At 38.9% G+C, this 18,527-nt stretch overlaps 1 pseudogene; it reads right to left on the reverse strand.

The window, feature by feature from the left end:
- Positions 1 to 1,278: 1,278 nt before the first annotated feature.
- On the reverse strand, positions 1,279 to 12,079 carry LOC100599811 (annotated as a pseudogene).
- Positions 12,080 to 18,527: the final 6,448 nt, after the last annotated feature.

An 18,527-nucleotide genomic window follows, 5' to 3' on the forward strand; every position in this document is an offset into this window, starting at 1 on the left:
CTCCCCAGGCATGAACAGATCCCCCACCAGTTCTGTTCTCCATGCAGTAACCAGAGTGACCTTTTTAAAAAATTGTGAATGAATAAAGAGTACTTTCTCTCATCACCTCTTCTCTATACAGAAAAAAATATAACCAGTCTTACCAAAAAGTTAAATTAGCTAAGCAAACAGGGTTCAAATATTCTAGCACCCTGAAACCACAATATAAAATGGTCTTCTGATATGTGGTTATAACACTTAATATACAGTGTTTGTCTCTTAGTAACTTTAGCTTTATCTTATTCAGCATCACATTGTTTATCCTGTAAGGAAGTAAGCATGTCTTCTCTGTTTCGTAAGAAGATACCTTACTGTACAAAATGGTATTGTGGTCTAAAGTCACCCAATAAATATGGTGCAGGTTTGGAGTTGTTACTTAGAGTAGAATGCAACTCCTAAAATCTAAATATTTTTCAAAACCTGGATGATCTCATCCAGTGCAGTGGAAACCTGTAAACACAACCTTTTTTTTTTTTTTTTTTTTTTTTTGAGACGGAGTCTCGCTCTGTCGCCCAGGCTGGAGTGCAGTGGCGCAATCTCGACTCACTGCAAGCTCCGCCTCCCGGGTTCACGCCATTCTCCTGCCTCAGCCGCCTGAGTAGCTGGGACTACAGGCGCCCGCCACCACGCCCGGCTAATTGTTTGTATTTTTAGTAGAGACGGGGTTTCACCGTGTTAGCCAGGATGGTCTAGATCTCCTGACCTAGTGATCTGCCCGCCTCGGCCTCCCAAAGTGCTGAGATTACAGGAAGGAGCCACCGCGCCCAGACAACACAATCTTAAACAGAAGCTTAATATGTAAACCACATAAAAGCTGCGCAAGCTGAATAGGAGGCAATAAATGAGGGAGGTATGTGCTTGGGCCTCTAGAAAGACATAGGAAGCATATTTGAGAAATCTCTAGGGCTTGGCTTCAAAAACATTATTGTAAAGCATGTGTGCATCTAAGGTAACAGCGCTATAACTGGTAATAAAGACGGGAAGGAGAGAAGCTGCCAGTCCCAAACTGATGGTCAGTATTTGTGGATTCCAACATTCCCAGTTCCTTTATTTATCTCTGGACGATCTAGTTTTCTATGGCTCATCAAATAAAAATTAATATGCCCATATTTACACAAAGCCACCTTCATGCCCTCTTCCAGGAGGAACCAGAGAACTTGGGACTTTCCAGCTACAATTTCTAACCTTGCTCTTCTGGGTTTTCCATTCCATGTTGAGCACTCAGAGATTTTACTAGGTTTAAGCTTTCTTGCCTGGTGGGTGGGAGTAGGGAGGGGGCTGGAAATGAGGTGACCGTTTATTGAGTATTTGCTCTGAGGCAGTGGTAGTGGGGTCGGGGGTTCCTTCCTGGTTATCAGAGCTGTGCACCTGCTCACTTGCCAGATGATCTGCAAAAAAGAATCCAAAGAAGCAGCAAGAAAGCCAGTAAGTTTTCTTAGATCAAAATGACGTATCCCAAAGCTCCTCTCTTTCCAATTATTTTTGATGAGAGCAAAATTATTATACTCAACTCCAGTGTGAATCTACATCACAGGGGGAGATTATTTTAGGTGAAAATTCCCTTATGATTAAATAGATGTTTGTGTGCTCATTTTTGTTGTTTTAAGAAGCCTCTAGGATAATTCTGATGCAAACAGGCCTAAAGCCAGAAAGACTGACATACAGGTTTATTTGATAAATTGAAGTTTATTAAATACTATGACTATTATTTTCCATATTAACCTTAAAATATTGGTCACTTGTCTTCCTTTCAAGTTTAAAAAATTTTTTTTTAAAACAGGCTTGAAACCTGCGGGGAAAACATATTATTGTGACATATCACATATCACAACATATCACATTGGTCTTGAGGATTGAACTGTTTCCAGATCCATCTGGTCTGACAGACATAAGTGATTGATTCTTGCTTGGTCTGTAACACACCCCAAATGCATTCACCTGCTATGCCATTGCCCCCTCTTCATTTTCTACTATGAGCTTTAAAAATCTGGAGTTATACATCTCATGGCTCTTAGACTAATGCATGGCTTGTTCCTGACTGCCTTCCAGCACTGGAAGAAAAAAGTAATATCTTTGTGACAGCATGATTATTTCCACCTCTGATAGCTCTTCTCCATTGTGACATCTGCAAAGAAATCATCTGGAAGGGGAAAATACATGTGTTCTGGGATTAAAGACATCACAGGCATGTACTGAATGTGTCAAAAAATTTGAGATGTTGAGGGAGCTGAAGACAAGCCCTCTACATTGTAGATGTAGTACCAAGAGGAATTTTCTAAAGAAGTCTTATGAAGCAGTTGTTTTCAGTGGTTTACTACATTTATGAATCTTCAGCCCATCAGTGGAAAACATGATGCTCTGAGAGTCAGCCATGAAGCTGGGCTAGGGTGGGGTGCTAGTTTATCTTGAAAGATAGTTCTTCTCTTTGGCGTATAATGCCCTGTTTCTCCCAGCTACTACATTTCACTTCATTTCTCTAGACCACAGGGTTCTAAGACACTTAGTCTAATTTAGAGGCAGTCTTTTGTTAAGAGGCCACTGAAGCATATAAAGTTCAGCCAGTAGGACCCAGTTGAGTAGCTTTATAGAGAGATGTCCAGATTTAGTTATCAATGTTAATAGGTAGGTCTTTTCATTAATGTCAGCCAACCAATGTACTACAACACATCGTATTGTTTTTTAAAGGACACATCTATTTAGCATCATGATCAGACTATTACATTTAGCAATCAACAGCATGGGTGCAAAGAAAAATTGACATTAAAACCCTTCATAGGCAAGCTTTACACTTTCTACAGAACAGAAACTAAAATAAACTGTTGTACAATTGGTCACAACTACAGTCCTTGAGATTTTTGCCCATACACATGAATATTGTCAAAAACATGTCTTCTTTGTAGCAGCTAGATCCTATCACCACTGTGCTTGGCTGAGTTCAAAAATCTGTTGTAACCTGTAGTTTCCTTGTCATATTTCCAGCTGTCCTCTCCTGCAAAGCTTTGTCTCGTGGCAGTAATTAAAATCTTCTGGCTGGGCACAGTGTCTCACACCTGTAATCCTAGCACTTTGGGAGGCCAAGGCAGGTGGACCATGAGGTCAGGAGTTTGAGATCAGTCTGGCCAACATAGTGAAACCCCGTCCCTACCAAAAATACAAAAAATTAGCCGGGTGTGGTGGTGGGCACCAGCTACTAGGGAGGCTGAGGCAGGATAATTGTGTGAACCCAGGAGACAGAGGTTGCAGTGAGCCGAGATCATGCCATTGCACTCCAGCCCGGGGGCAACAGTGTGAGACTCCATCTCAAAACAACAACAACGACAAAAAAAAAAAAAAAAAAAAAAAAAACCAGTAGCTACTGCTGTAGCTACTGTTGCTACTGGAACCACCATAGCCACCTTGGTTTCGTGGTTTGGCAAAGTATTGGCCTCCACCACCATAGGGGTCAGAGCTTCTGCCTTCAAAGTTTCCTGCCTTTATGGGTTCCAAATCTGAAGACTGATTGTTGTACTTGCCAAAATCATTGTATCTTCTACCACTTCTGCAATTGCTTCCACTACCACTGCCAAAGCCGCCTCTGCCTCCGTCGTTATAGCTGTCACAGAAGCCACTGCCCTGGTTTCTACAACCCTCTCCACCACTTCCATAGCCTCGGCTTTCTTCAGAGTAACCAGGGCCACCTCCTCCATAACCACTGTCATTACCAAATCCATTATAGTCATCCTCACTGCCACCATATCCACTACTATCACAGCTGCCGCCAAAGCCACCATGACCACTGAAGTTTTCTACGTGACCAAAGTTGTCTATCCCACCAAAACTGCCTCCATGACTACCATCAAAGTTTCCGGAACCATTCTGGCCTCTTTGGCTGGATGAAGCACTAGCCACCTCTTGCTTCGACAGGGCTTTCCTAACTTCACAGTTGTGGCCATTCCCAATGTGGTATTTCTGAATGACAATCTTATCCACGGAGTCATGGCCATCAAAGGTGACAAAAGCAAGGCCCTTTTTCTTGCCACTGCCTTGGTCAGTCATGGTTTCAATCACTTCAATTTTCCCATGCTGTTCAAAATAATCTCTTCAGTGATGTTCTTCAGTGTCTTCTTTAATGTCACCAGCGAATATCTTTTTCACAGCTAAGTGGGCACTTGGTCTCTGAGAATCTTCTCCTGAGACAGCTCTTTGGTTGTACAACTCTTCCAGCCCCTTGTGTGGCTGTGCATGCGTGGAGGCATCTGCCTCCTCCACAGTGGCATTTGTGACAATCCCAAAGGCCCTGGAGCCCTTGGTGTTTGGATCTCATCGCTACACAGTTTGTGAGCATTTCCCCATTACTGAAAAGGCTCCTCAGGCCCTCAGCGGTTGTTTCAAAGCTCAACCCTCCAATGAGGAGCTTCCACAGCCGTTTAGGCTCTTTAGGAGACTCCGACTTAGACACCACAGCAGTGGGAAGAGAGACTTTAACAATGCTTCCTCAACAGCGTCCCCTAGAAGAAAGGAGAAAGCTAACAAACGTATCTCAACACACCATATTCTAAACTTTGAAAATCGACTCTGTGTTCAATTAAGTTTTCTTCCATCTGGTCAGTAGGTTCCCATGCAGCACATGCTTGCTATGTTTGTTAGTCACTTGAAAGCTTACCTCAAGGCCGGATGATTGATCCAGAAAGTCCCAACTCATTCAGATGTCCAGGCTTGTGTATTTATGAATCTACTCTTGGTCCTGAACCACCCCATCAGAAGGTGAGGTAGACGAATGCTATCAGCTGCAGTCAGAAGGCTCACTACAGGGATGAATCCTAGCTCCAGGGAAACAGACAAATAAGACTCCAAACCAAGAGAAATTGCACTGTGATCTAGACCCTGGACTCCTTAGGTATATGTTAATTTGCAAACATATTTAACATAGTCCACCTGCCAGACATCGGAAATGACTAAGATTAATTTTCAAAGGTTTAGAAGAGTGACCATGTAACATGGATTGAGAAAAGATGCAGTTTCTGTCCTCTCACATCTGCCTTCCCTCTGAAGGAATAGGTTTGTGGGAAGTTAGAGCCTAGGGCCCTGGAATTGGGTCGCCAAGTACCTTCTTGCTAAAGGCAGCCTTGATCAGTTCCTCCTTAGGAACTACTGAAGCAGTTCAGTATCTATCTGAACTGTCTTTCTGCACCCTACCTTTTTTGCTGAATCTGGCTCAGTGTACCAACCTTAATAATTCATAAAATGGGATTAGTAATCCCTACCTCGAAGAGTCGTTGTGAAGATCAGAAATCATTAGGTGCGATAACCAGAAGTATGGCCAGGAACTCAAATTTTCTTCATTTTATGTTGGGTTATCCAGAAGCAGAGCCTAAGTCAGAAACTGATGAAAAGGGACTTATTGAGGAAGTGTTCTTCAGGCCAAACCTATAACAGAAAAAGGGAAGTGACATAGGAAAGGGCGAATTACCAATCAAGGATATCCTCTAACGAAGTCTAGCCTTGGCCTGATCAATAGGGGACTCTGGAGCATAAATAGTACAGTAGAGTTATCATGATTTGAAGCAGACTGGACTTCCGTGTTCATGAGTCAGCCATTGGCTGTTGGGAAGTGGTGGGACAGGTGGTGGTTGTGCCGGTGGGAGGGTAATCTCCTTGGCATATCTGGGTGAGGTGGCTTCTGTCAGCCAAGGTTCATTTTCACATTCTTTTAACTTCTACTGCTCACTTAAAAACTTTCAACCCTTAAGACTGTGTGCCTGAGGACTTCGTCCTCTCCTTAGGACTTCCTACTTTGGTATGTGGTTAGAAGGCATCTTTGAGCTCACTTTAGAGGACTGAACATGTATGAAACAGAAGCAGTGTGATTCAAGGTTCTGGCACAGAGCTTGGCAAATAGCAGGAACTCTATAGATGCTGGCTCTTTTAAAAAAAATCTCCTGCCCCTAAAACTGTCCTTCATTTTGGAGAATTCCTAGCAATGCATTGTCCTTCCAAGTCATGCCAGAGGTGGACAAAATAGAAGAGAATGTAATCAAAGCACCTAGCACATGGTACAAGTACATAATAAGTAAGTGTTGGTTATATTTCTTCCTTCCCTTTCATTAGCTTTGTCCTGAGACCATTCATGTATTTTGAATTTTCTTATGGTGCCGAAGAATTTATTTTATCCAATTAATTATTAGGGACATTAAATTCATAATAATCACCCTAAATATTACATTCAAAACGGATTTGGAGTCGTAATCATTTTGGGGGAATACAGTTGTAGAAAATAGCCAAATTTTATCTTGTAAAAATCTTTTATCTTTTTTATCTCTGGTTCTTCTAAAGCACATATAATAGGTACTATCACCCAATTTGGTACTTATAAATCTGCACTTTTCCGTACTTTTTTTTGAAATAGCATAAGGGTAAGGAGCTTCTATTGTACCCCTCCACTATTCCTATGCCTCCTGCTCCTGATCTTTGCTTACTGTCAGGAGCAAAGAAAGTGCCCAGTTAATGCTTGTTATCCTGATCAAGCGCAGTAGTGAGCAAGTTAAGACATCCATGAATCAACTGAGAATAACCCCTTAATAAATAAATGAGAAATTTCTTCCAGAATTTTGTGCCAGGAATATAGCAACAACTAATAATATTTTAAATGATTGGTTTTTTTTTATTTCAGTAATTGTACTTTCATGAAAGTGTCCTTAAAAAACTGGAACCATGCCAGATGTCCATCAAAAAAATAGTTAAATTGTTGCATTCAAAATTTGTTACATACAAATTCCATTAAACAAGGAGTTAGACATATATAGACTTACTTAAAAAGCCAAGATACAAGAAAAAAACAAATTATAACACACACACACACACACACACACACACACACACGCCCAGTTGAAACTTTTTATTTAGTTGTGAGGTAGAAATTAAATTTTGCTTTCTTCTAGATGGATCAACAATCTTAACATCATTTATGAAATGGTCTGAATTTACTCCACTAAATTGAACATGTTAATTTTGCTATATATCCAGTTTCCATAGTTAAATGAATCTTTTTCTGAATGCTATTGATTTGACTCTTCTTTTAGTGACATCATAATTAACTGAACACAGTACCCTTACAGACTGTTTTAAGAGCTGCATAGCAAGTACCCAATTCTACCTTTCTCAATTTTATTTTTTTGTAAAAGTTTCCAGGCAATCTCCCATACCAATTTTTACATTAATGTTACAACTTCAGTCTGTTCGAAAAAACCAAAAACATTCTTATCAGACTTAAATTGAATTAAATATTGATTAATTTGGGGGAGGAGTGATCATTTTATAAAAATGTCTTTCTACTTTCTCTCAGTATAATCTTCTTACAGGTTTTCAATACTCCCACTCCTATTTTGGGGTGAATAGGCTATTTCTGTATTTGTTTTCTAACTGGTTATTGCTAGTATAGAGGAAAACTATCAATTTTTATTTATTTTGTGTCAAGCCACTTAATGAACTCTTATTTGTTCTGATTATTTTTCTTGCTTAGTGTTTTATTTAGTCTTCATCAGTTTTGGGGGGAAATGTTGTGGTTTCTTTTAGCTCTGAGTTAGATACAGGAAGGATATAGTAAATGACAAACCCTCTTACAACCAAGTCCAAATTAGTTTCATTCTTATTCTTTATTTTTATGATTCCGTAAGCACCTTTCCAACCTCTAACTGGAGAAAGGAAAGCGATATATAAGCACGTGTGTGGCCAGGTCCTCCTGCTCTCACTCTGTCCAGGAGAGCATGCCAACACAACTCCTGAACTGGAAATTCCTATGATCAGTAGAGGGGAAAAACAGCAGCTTGTACGTAAGAACCCACAGGCCAGTGAGTCTTCTTTGTATCCTATCAGGTGGATAGGAACTGGCTCAGGTAGGTTTATTTCAATTTTACAGGACTGATTTGAGCAGTCAGAATACACCCAGGGGCCAACCTTCCCACTTTCATACTCCTGACTCTAGTTATCATCAGGATTACAGTGACTTGATGGTCATACATACCACAAAACATTTTCACAAGGCAGTGCTCTGTAAATAAATAGCTCTTGCAAAAGTAGAGATGCAAATTCATGCAGTGTTGCTGACTCAACAGTTCAGCGAAATAATTTTAAAAGAGGGACCTTGATTTTATCTTATGTGTTTTACATAAGCTGAGAGGACAGAGGGAAAGTCATTAATGGTTTTTAGCCCAAGGAATAAGCTGGCATGTGGATCTTTCTGTCACCTTTCATGACACTTCTCTTCCCTACTCCTCTACCGAAGTTTTTGGCCCTTTGTCCCATCAGCACATCATACCTACCATTTATCATTCTATCCACCCCTTCATATAGATATTAGTGAGCTGTCAAGAATCGCCCCCATAACATGCCCCCACCCCTACTACCACCACCAACAAATTGTGTAGAGGTGGAGGTGTTTTATAAGTACAGATGCTCATCAATCTACAACGGGGTTATGTCCCGTTAAACTCATGGCAAAGTTGAAAAATCATAAGTCAAACCATTGTAAGTCAGAGAGTTTCTTTGTAAAGACAAGAAAAATAGATGATAACATTTTCTGAAGCACTTATCACCCACACGACTCACCTCTAGGCTTTTAGTAATTTAGCAATACTGTTTTTTTTTTTTTTTTTAATCCTGCTGCCTAGAATTCTGTGGGGTAAATCTCTGCTGAATATGCATGTTTAAATCATTAGTGTGTTCTTTTCTATAAAAAATTCTGCCTTTGACTCATGATAGCTGTATAACACCTATTTTGTTATTAAGTATTTTGAGCTGATTGACAACAGATAGTTCTCTGTTCTGCTGCCTCAGCAGATCCTGATAGATGGAAATAACCCTTCTTCACTGAAAAATCTCACTGTTTTTGAGCAGATTCTTTAACAACAGTCCGTGGAAGTTCTGATGCCAGTTGGCCCAGTGTATAGGATTACAAATTCGCCCCAATTCGAGAAGATATTTTTCTTAATTACCATACATATATGTTGTCACTTTTAATTTTTTCAATTATAAAAGTTAAAAAATCACCATTAAAGACATTTAAAAAAATAAAATCAAGAAGATAAAAGTAATGACCACCCAATTATCCAAACACAAACTCTACACTGTACCATCTTTGCATTTACATTGAATATTATCAATTAGAAAAATACTATTTATACCAGCAAAACAATTATATCTTAATGTTGTTTTATTTTGGATTTCCATTACAACTGAGAATGAATATAGGTTTTGTATGTTTGTTGATTAGTTATATAATCAAAAACCATAATTATTTTTAATTTCCCTTTGTAGTTAATTTTGTATTTATTTGTATTCCCCCTTTTTTCCTATGTTTTTTTGTCCATTAATACAAGTTCATAATACAATGAAGTTATTAATGTTTTTAGTATTTTCTGTAGCCATTTTCACAATTTGATACTTGTCTTATGATTTTTAGAGTTTAGATATTAAAGTTTTAAATTTGTATATGGCTCAATCTTTATTTTTATCTCTTAAGTCTTTAATCATTTCTGAGCTAAGTGCTTTTGAATCTAGACATTTGATAAATATTTCACTTTTTTTACTAGTTTCTGTTGTTTAATTTTTAATATTTACTTTTTTATCTAAAATATATTTTGGCTTATGAAATGAGATGAAGCTCTAAATTAATTTTTCTTTGTAAATTGCTAACTGATCCCTCATAGAGCACTCACTGACTAAACCTTTGGGTTTCTGATTGACCAATGGTATCTCCTTTATGAAACTATAGTGCTATATGTAATATGGTCTACTTCTGGGCTGCAGATTTTATTTTTAGCCTAGTAACAAATTGTTTTTATTTCAGAGGCTATATAACATGTTGTAATATGTTATATCTCTTAGTATATCTGCAAATTTTAGTATTTGCACTAGTTTTCATAATTTTCTCATCTCTATTATTTTCTGAATTTACTTTAGAACAATTTTTCCGTGTGTGTGTGTGTGTGTGTGTCACTGAAATTTTGGCAGGAATTAAGTTGAATATATGAATTGATTTCGGATGAACTGTTATATTTAGAACAGTCAAAGGAGAAATCTTCTAGGCTCTACTAACAGTCATGATGTATGATAGTACTTTCTCAAAGTATACTGAACGAATTTAGAAATAGGAAAATGCAAGCAGGTTGATAAAATAGTAAATAATTGGTTAGCACAGCCACATGGACATGTTGGCCAAGTTCCATAGAAAGATCCTTTTTTTTTTTTTTTTTTTTTGAGACGGAGTCTTGCTCTGTCACCCAGGCTGGAGTGCAGTGGCGCGATCTCGGCTCACTGCAAGCTCCGCCTCCCAGGTTCACGCCATTTTCCTGCCTCAGCCTCTCCGAGTAGCTGGGACTACAGGCGCCCGCCACCATGCCCGGCTAATTTTTTTGTATTTTTAGTAGAGACGGGGTTTCACCATGGTCTCGATCTCCTGACCTCGTGATCCGCCCACCTCAGCCTCCCAAAGTGCTGGGATTACAAGCGTGAGCCACCGTGCCCGGCAAAAGGTCCTATTTTTAATCATTATTTTCACCATCAATTTCATGAACATAAACTCATCCCATCATTTTCACCCACAAAGAACAGGCCAAAATTAATCACTAGCTAGGTGCTTGATACTGAGACTCTCAAAAGCAGACTTCCTCAATATGGCCTATGATATGGTTTGGCTGTGTCCCCACCCAAATCTCAACTTGAATCGTATCTCCCAGAATTCTCACGTGTTGTGGACCCAGGGGGAGGTAATTGAATCACAGGAGCTGCTCTTTCTTGTGCTTTTCTTGTGGTAGTGAATACGTCTCATGAGATCTGATGAGTTTATCAGGGGTTTCCACTTTTGCTGCTTCCTCATTTTCTCTTGCCGCCACCATGTAAGAAGTGCCTTTCACTTCCCGCCATGATTCTGAAGCCTTCCCAGCCATGTGGAACTGTAAGTACAATTAAACCTCCTTTTCTTCCCAGTCCCTAGTATGTCTTTATCAGCAGCATAAAAATGGACTAATACAGCATATAAGTCTTAGCATGATTATATACTTCCAGGGTTTGTTCTTTCTGCCTAAAATATTACTCTTTCTGCTTCTCCCCATCATAAATTCCTTTTAGTCCATCAAGATCCAGATCATATATAATTTTCTCTGTTGGTCTCTAATGACCCTGGCAGTTAGTGACCTCCTTCTTTTTAACTCCTAGTGCTTTATTTGTATTTCTCTGATCAGCTTGCCTTTTTGAATTGTAACTACTTGCATATACTTCTATCCCTCACTAAATCGAAGTCCTTGAGCACAGGGACTTCAGTTTTTCATTGTTATAAATATCCGAATGCTGAGTATCAAGTATAGACTTGAATACATGTTTACCAAATGAATATATAGAGAATAGAAGAAAACAATTCTAGTTCACAGACATTTCCGTAGGAAAAACATTGATATAAAAATTCCTAGGAAATGTTTTGTACATTTCAAACATTCTGAAGCCATTTAATAGAACTTTTTGAAACCTCAAAACTCTAAAACTGGTCATGTGTGTGTGTGTTGTAGGCAGTAATTTCCTCCTGAGATTTCAAGATGACGTGTGTCAGGTAGTTAATCCATCACTATTGCTTCAGTACAGATGAACGTACATAGTTTTCTAAATAATGCTCAGCTGTAGAAACATCACGCTGAAAGCACACAGCAGTGGATAGGTAACTTGGTGAGATGGATGGAAATGCCACTGCCAAGCTGGACTTTCCCAGGTGGAAGGCCTGTGTGCTAAATGGAAACCGCACACTCGACCTGTGAAAAACATTTTCATGTCAGCAGAATTGACTTGAAATGTGGATGAGGTTGACAATTCTTTACATGGTGTTTACTTCCTCCAAAAAAATCTTCCCTGCCCGCCTTCAAAGGGACCTAATACTCTCACTATCGTATTGCACTTTCAAGTGTGGCAAAACAAATTAAATCACTATGAGCTACAACACTCACTTAGGCATGGGTTGGACTTTGTACGTGTTTTGAACCACTCGGTGCAAGTGGCCACCCCGCCCCAAGCACGTCATCAATCCCTTATGAAAGAGAACTCTAGTGTGCACTCCATATCCACAGCCTTGCCTGTCATCACAGTCTTTGATTCTCAGCTCCCTTGACCTTGTGTGCTTTGGCTTGTTTTTTTTTATTTTTCTCAGTTTTTCTGGTTCTCCACTTCCTGGAAGCTTATAAAAGTTGTCTCTGGCCGTTGTAGACAAACATCATTTTCAATAGTTTTAGGCTCTGGGAACCTATTGCTTTGTAGCTCCCAGGAGTTGGTAGAGCTGCTTCTGGCTTGCTCTGGCATGAGTAGGAATTGGATCCTGCATAGGATCTCTGATAACATCAGTCAGGAGAACAATGACTGCAGGGGGCTGGTTCAAGGGAGACCAGCTCCTTGGAAAAAGGTTAAATATTGTGTATTTCTGGCATCACAATCAAGTTGGGACCAAGTACATCGCATAAAGGAATGTTGTATTATTTTAGGATCTTACCATTCAGCATAACATTTTATTTCTGACAATAAAACTGAGGTATGTGTAATAAAATGGTTGGGCAAAATTCCACTGGGCTTCGATGATCAACCTATAACCAAGCAGAGTTCCCCACGTTCTTCTGAGAGTCCTCTCTAGCAAAATGTATTTTATCAAAAGACTGTTATCTGTAAAAAAGTAAGTATATATAAAGCAGCTTGTCAGAAATGGTGCACTAAACTATGACAGAGAATAATGAAGTTATTGCAATATTTGAGTAATTATTGGTATGTGAATTATTTTTAATTTACTGAATACTTTGACTTAATATTATTATTTGGTCTTCCTGATTCCAGTCTCACTCCACTAAAATATGTTCTCAATAAAATAGATCCTTAAAATGCAGTAAAATGATGATATCACTCCTCTGCTCAGAACTCTTCAATGGTTTTCCTATATCTCACTCAGATTAAAAATCGAGTCCCTGCAATGAGGCTAACAATTCTCTCTGTGATATTTACCAGTCCCCCCACCACCCCTCAATTTTCCCCGTTCTCCTATAGAGAGGCCTAAAATTCACACTACTAGTATTAATTTTGTGAGTTCAGGGTCATGATGATCTGGGACAAATCCTCTGGCCCACATGATCCAGTTCTCATTAGTTCTCAAATGTCATCTCACTTCCCTGGCTCATTCCAGCCTAGCCACAGTGTCCCCTGTTTTTCCTCCAACACTACACTCTTGGGATAAACTCCACTTGGTCTTCTTTTAGATATTGTCACATTCAATTTGCTAAAATTTTGCTAAGAATTTTTTATCTCTGCTCACAAGGGAAATTGGTCCGTGGTTTTCATTACTTATGTCTTTGATTTTGGTATCAGAGTAATGCTAGCCCTGTGGAATGAGTTGGGAAGTATTCACTCCTCTTCAACTTCCTAGAAGAGTTCACATAGAACGAGTTTTATATCATGCTTAAGTGTTTGTTAGCATTCACAGATGAAATAATTCAGGCCTGGGATTTACTTCGTGGAAAGTATTTTCATTCATATACTTCTTTATAAATTGAATTTTTAAAAATAAACTTAATTTCCTTAATAGGTGCAGGGCTATTTAGTGTCTTCTGTTCCTTCTTGAATGGGTTATGATAGCTGTATTAGGCAGTTCTCCCATTGCTATGAAGAAATACCTGAGCCTGGGTAATTTATAAATAAATTAAAAAATTTTAAAAATAAATAAATAAAAGTTTTAATTGGCTCACAGTTTGATAGGCAGTACTGGAATTATGGTGCTGGCATCTGCTCAGCTTCCGGGGAGGCCTGAGGAAACAGAATCACAGTGAGGTGAAGAGGAAGCAGGCAGATCACATGGCCAGAGCAGCAAGAAAGGATGAAATGAGAGGTGCTACACACTTTTAAACAAACAGATCTCATGAGAACTCACTCACTGTCACAAGAACAGCACTAAAAGGATGGTACTAAACCACTCATGAAGGACCCACCTCCATGATCCAGTCACCTCCCACCAGGCCCTCCCTCCAACATTGGAGATTACAGTTGAACTTGAGATTTGGATGGGAACATGGGTCAAAACCATATCTATAGCTCATACTACTCAAGATATGTGTACATTTTCATCAAAGTTGTCAAGTTTATTGGCATAAAGTTGTTCATAATATTTCTTTATTTTCCTTTTATTATTGGTCAAATCTGGACTGTCACTTCTCACATTCCTAGTATGGGTAGTTTGTGTTTTCTCTTTCTCTTTTTCTGATCTATTTTGTGAAAGGTTTATCAGTTTTGATTTTCTCAAGGACAAGTTTTTAATTTTACTGATTTTCTCTATCATTTTCTGTTTTCTATTTCATTGCTTCCCACTCTGATCTTTATCATTTTCTTTCTACTCCTTAGGTCGGGTTTTATTTTCTCTTCTTTTTCTAATTTCTTAAAGCAGAAGCTGAGGTTGTTAATTTCAAACCTTTCCTCTTTTCTGATATGGGTGTTTGAGTTTCATAAATTTAGATGTATCTTACAAATTTAAATAATTTCTGTTTTCAATTTCATTCCATTCATTCTCTTTTGATTTATTCTGTGATCCATGAGGTATTCAGAGGTGTGTTAGTTTCCAAATATTTGAGGATTATCCAGAGATGCTTTCTGTTACTTGTTTTTATTTATTAAATTGAACTTCATTTAATTCTGTTGTGATCTGAGGGCACACTTTATATTGTGTGAATTCTTTTAAATTTATTGAGATTTATTTTATGGCCCAGAATATATGGTCTTGAACACTATAGACATGTTCTTGCCTCAGAGTTTTTTGCATTTATTGTTCCCTCTGACTGGAATATTCTTTCCCCAAATGTCTACATGGTTTATTCCCTCAACCCCTTTGAGTTTCTATTCAAATGTCATCATCTCTATGAGGCCTTTCCTGACCTCCAAGTACAAAATGTGCATATGCACTGCACCAGGCCCTCCTCACTCTCCTTCCCTGAATTAGTTCTATTGCACTTATTACCTGTGTGTGTGTGTGTGTGTGTGTGTGTGTGTAGTCTTTTACCTACTAGAACATAAATTCCATGAAGGCAGAAATCATTGTCTATTTCACTCATTAATGTACCCTCAACACATAGGACAGTGCCCAGCACATAGTAGGTGCTCTCTAAATATTTTTATATAAATTTGATTTTTAAATCACCTGTGAGAAATAGCTAGGGCTGATTTTATTATCACCATTTTGTCAATAAAGTAACCAGCTAGTGAAATGTAAAATCAAGACTCTGTACACTCTCTGTTTTATAGCATAATTCCTGCCACTTAATGCCAGCTGCTTTGTAACCATTTTGTGTCAGGTATTGTGCTAGAATCCAAGGATTACAAGATGAAGCAGCACAGTTCTAGTCTTCATAAAGGTTAGGGAGGGCTGGAGCTCAAGCTGCATGGTGAGAGTAGCTAGAGGTAAAACTGAAAAGTAGGAAGGTCTTGTACACCATATTAGATGCTTCGAGTCTATCCACAGAGCAATGAGAAGCCATTGGAGAGCTTAAGATGGGAAGTGGCATGATCACATTTCCAAATCAGAATGATTTAGATTGCATAAATTATTTTCATTCAATGCATATGTGTTGAGGGTCTCTTTTGTTTCAAGGACCCTTCTCAGTGCTACAGGTACAGCAAGAAACAAAAAGCCTCAGGAAGTTTACAACCTAGTGGAGAAGACTAGACAATAAACAATCAAATAAAAATACAATGTAATTTCAAGCAGTTGTAAACGTTTTGAAAGTAAATAAAGGAGGGTAAAGGAGTTGAAAGTCATGAGGTGTGTTTAAAATAGAGTTAGGAAAGCTCTATTAAGAAAGTTACGTTTGAGCAGAGATATCAGTGAAATGAAGAGGGGGGAGACACATCCAGAGAGTTCCAGGTGGATGGACAACGATGAACACATGCAATGGTTGTGACACCAAAGTGAGCTTGGGATGCTTGAAGAAAGTCAAGGCAGCCAAAGTGACTGGAGTTGAGTGAATGATGGGGAAGAGTGATATGTAGTAAAGATGGCGAGGTGGGCAAGGGTAGATGAATGTGGGTTGTAAACTGGAGTTGAGTTTTATTCTAAGTGTAATGAGCAGTCACTAGAGATTGCAAATTAGGGAAGCAATGGTATCTGATTTACTTTCAATGGTATCTGATTGACTCTGGTAGATGTGTGAGAAATGGACTGTAGCAGGGCAGGAAAGGAACCAGTATAAGCATTTAGGAGACTATTACAGTAAAGCAGGCAGAACAAGATGGCAAAACCTGGAGTCCATAGTGGAAGTGGTGGGATATGAAATTGGTAAAACACACATAACTTTCTAATGGACTGGATGTGGGGTATGAGGGGAAGAGGAATCTTAGATGATTCCTAAAATTTAGCCTAGGCAATTAATCAGTGGTGGTGCCATTTCCTAAAATAGGAAAGATTGTGAGAGGGGTTGTTAGGAACTGAATTGTGCCCTACTCCTAAAATTCCTGTACTGAAGCCCTAACCTCTAATGTGACTATATTTGGAGATAGGGCCTTTAAGGAGGTAATTAAGGTTAAATGAGATAATAACAGTGGGTCTCTAATTCAATATGGTTGATTCCTTAAAAGAAGGAAGAGACACCAGAGATATGTGTGTGCAAAGAAAAGGCCATGTGAGGACATAGTGAGAAGGTATCCAAGGAGAGAGATACCAGGAGAAACCACTGCTGGCTCCTTGATCTTGGACTTCCAGCCTCTAGAACTGTGAGAGGATAAAATTCTGCTGTTTAAGTTTCCCAGCCTTGTTTTGTTACGGCAACCCTAGCAAACTAAACAGGAGTGAAGAGATAGTTAAAAAAAAATGAAGAGTATCCTCTTCGACATGTTGAGTTTGAAATACCCATTAGGCTTCCAAGCAGAGACTGAATAGACAGGTGTGTAGATATAATTCTGAGGCTCAGGGAAGATGTTGAGGCTGGAAACATAACGGAAAGTCACAAGATAAGGACAAAATTTGTTACAGGGGAAACACATATTCCCCAGTCTTTATGTTTCTATAGGAAACCTCCATCAATGTTACAACTGTGACTTCCCAAGAGTGACTCTTCCTAGGGGAGAAGAATCGTCACAACTGATTGGTCAGCTTGGGAGAAAGAACTCAGCATTAATGGGTCATTCATTTTCTTGTATCTGGAAGGGCATATCTGCCTTCAGAGAATATACATGTTTTAATCCTCCATGCTGTAAGTTTTTCACACACCAATCTGCATTGGAGGAGGCCTGTGGTTGCCCAAATGTTCTTGTGTTTGTGTGGGTTAGTAGGTGTCACAATCATATTTTCCAATATGAATATTTTAAAAATAAGTAATAAGGGTAACATATTTATCTCTTCTCTTTGATTCCTATCTCTGTCTTGCAATTGATTCTAATGTCATGGTTGACTAGATGAAGTCATCTATTCAGTAGTTATTGATAGAGAACTATCTGCCTGATACAGTGATAGTAAGAAACAGTTCCTGGCACATAGTAAGTAATGGTAAACTACTCTTCATAGACAGGAAGAGCTGGATATATGGGAATTAAGCTAGTTAAATGGACTGAGCTGGAAATATAGCAATATTGAGAAATGAAAGCCCAAAAGAGTATATGAGTACCTAGTTGGGAAACTGGAGAATGTGTCTTTATGTGTATGCATGCATGTGAATGCACCAGCACAGTAGCTGTTGTAGTAGTGGAAGGGCAGTTAAACATACAAAGCTTTAATGATGACTATTAAGAAAATAATGTTTGTATCATGGTAATATAAAAGGTGTTGAATTTCTTGTCTCAGTTAGGATTTGGAGCTTTATCAGTTATCTATTTCTCCATAACAAATCCTGATTTAAAACACAAGAATTTATCTTGTCCTAAATTGCTATGCCTTAGCAATTTGGGCTGGGCTCAGCCAGTTGGTTCTTTTGCTGGTCTTGCCTGGGGCCACTTATCTGGCTTCAGTCATCTGGCAGCTTAACTGAGGCTGGATGGTCTCACTCACATGTCTGAAGGTTGGCTCTCCTTGTTGACCAGGTGTGGTCTCTCATTCTCATGGAGGCTGGCCCAGGCTTCCTATCTCACAGCAATAACAGCCTGAAAGCAGAAGCTGAAAGGCCTTTTGCCGCTGAGACCCTGAAGTCATATGATGTCCCTTCTGCAGCCTTCTGTTGGTTTTAGGCAAGTCACAGGGCCAAATTAAAGGGAAAAAGAAATGGATTCTATATTTTGATGGGAAGGGGTGACAAAGTTGCATGGCAAAGAAACATGTGCACAAGAATCATAAGAATTGTTGTAGCCATCTTTGTAAACTGCTGAACAGTAGTCTGATGGCACATTTCTTGTGTTGTTACCATATGCTCACCAAATAGAATCTCAAATGTATAAAAACCTTCCTACCACCAACTATGCCCAGAATAAGAATTATACATGTTATGCTATGTGTGTGTTAAAGGTACGAATAAGTAAAGGTGCAA

Source organism: Nomascus leucogenys, chromosome 10, assembly GCF_006542625.1.
Source record: "Nomascus leucogenys isolate Asia chromosome 10, Asia_NLE_v1, whole genome shotgun sequence".
Taxonomy (NCBI): Eukaryota; Metazoa; Chordata; class Mammalia; order Primates; family Hylobatidae; genus Nomascus; species Nomascus leucogenys.